Source organism: Protomyctophum bolini, assembly GCF_963924005.1.
Source record: "Protomyctophum bolini genome assembly, chromosome: 14".
In the NCBI taxonomy this organism is placed as follows: Eukaryota; Metazoa; Chordata; class Actinopteri; order Myctophiformes; family Myctophidae; genus Protomyctophum; species Protomyctophum bolini.
Genome location: NC_137875.1, coordinates 4,468,237 through 4,469,859, shown reverse-complemented (window position 1 = coordinate 4,469,859; position 1,623 = coordinate 4,468,237).

Sequence of the window (1,623 nt, the reverse complement as noted above, 5' to 3'; positions counted from 1 at the left end):
ATATCTTCTCTACATGTAGCAGAAATTATATCATATATGTAGGCCTACACTGACACTACTATCTATGCCCATCCGTGTGGGTATTAAGTCATGCTGACATTTCTACTGGCTATTTCAACCTTTATTTTAATTGGAAGACTTTTCAACTTGAACCATTTATGATTCGACTTCAAATAAAAAATACCAAAAATAATAAACATCAACTCACTCCAATGTGCAAATCAGTTTTCAATGTCAAACACACTCACTCACAGCCGACATCAAAACACGAACTCACTTAAGACGGACCTCATCTCGAGGCTACCAAAATGTTTTGTTCAATTTGAGCAGATGCTGAATCTACCAAAGCATGCCATTTGGGTCTAAAGATCGGTTGCATTATGCCGACTGGTTCCTCCAACAGTGGTTGTAAACAAATCATATGTCTAGTATCCACTGACCATGGTTTCCCTAACCGGACCACACAAGAATGATATGAATGGAGTTGATGTCACACGGGCGTCGGGCAGACGACATCAGTTCAGTCACACGAGAGAGACTCTGCTCACATTTTAGAGGATACCATTTATTTTGTTAGTTTAGGCCCAATCTGAGAATCCCATCATCAAGTATTAGGGAAAACAGCGACCCCTGTTGTTACTCGAAGTTTGTTGACGTGAGGCAACAGTGTCTTGAGAGACTAGCTTAAGCCTACTGCAGGTGACTTGAATGAGAGAGTAGCTTAGGCCTACTGCAGGTGACTTGAATGAGAGAGTAGCTTAGGCCTACTGCAGGTGACTTGAATGAGAGAGTAGCTTAGACCTACTGCAGGTGACTTGAATGAGAGACTAGCTTAGGCCTACTGCAGGTGACTTGAATGAGAGACTAGCTTACACCTACTGCAGGGCCCTTTCTGAAACCAGTCCCTTGACTTGAAGTGCTCTCGGGAGGTTCCCTCGTCAGGAAGTGGCCCTCCAGCTGAAGCTGGGTATAAAAAAAGTAAACTGTATATACACTTGCCCTCCTTGTGCAGAAACAGGAAACAGACACCATTCGTTGCCAGTTATATTGCATTGCATATGTTTGTGTGACATGTGGATTTCATTAATATGGAAAAAGGAAATACAGCGTGACTGTCATATACATCCATTTCCATGCGGACAGACAGCAGGGCTGCACAAGGCAATCGAGTCTAGATCGGCACAGACTCGCTCTTGAGGGCTTCATAAAGCCCAACACACACCGGGTGCGCAGCGACGCGGCAACGCCTGGAAAATAGAACGGTGGCGTATCGGAGCGTCAGGCGAGGCGTGAACGCGCGTCGGACGCCGCCGGTGTGCGATTAGGTTCATTGAAAATAACGGAGGCGGCTGTTTCGACGCGCGGCGTTCGCAGACGGTGTGTGAGGCCCTTAAGCCACTTCCACTCAAGGCTGCTTGGTTTCGGACGACACTTAAAATATGGCGCAGCCTCGCGTGAACACGCATATCGAGGGCAAGTGTGTAGGGCGAGTCGCGAGAAGCTGGTTTCAGAAAGGGGGCAACCAGGCAATCATATTCAGCATTCAGGTTTGAATCAAACGGACTCGTGTAAATCTGCATCATGTTGTCTGTGAAAATATGGACATAAGGGACAAATGCAAAG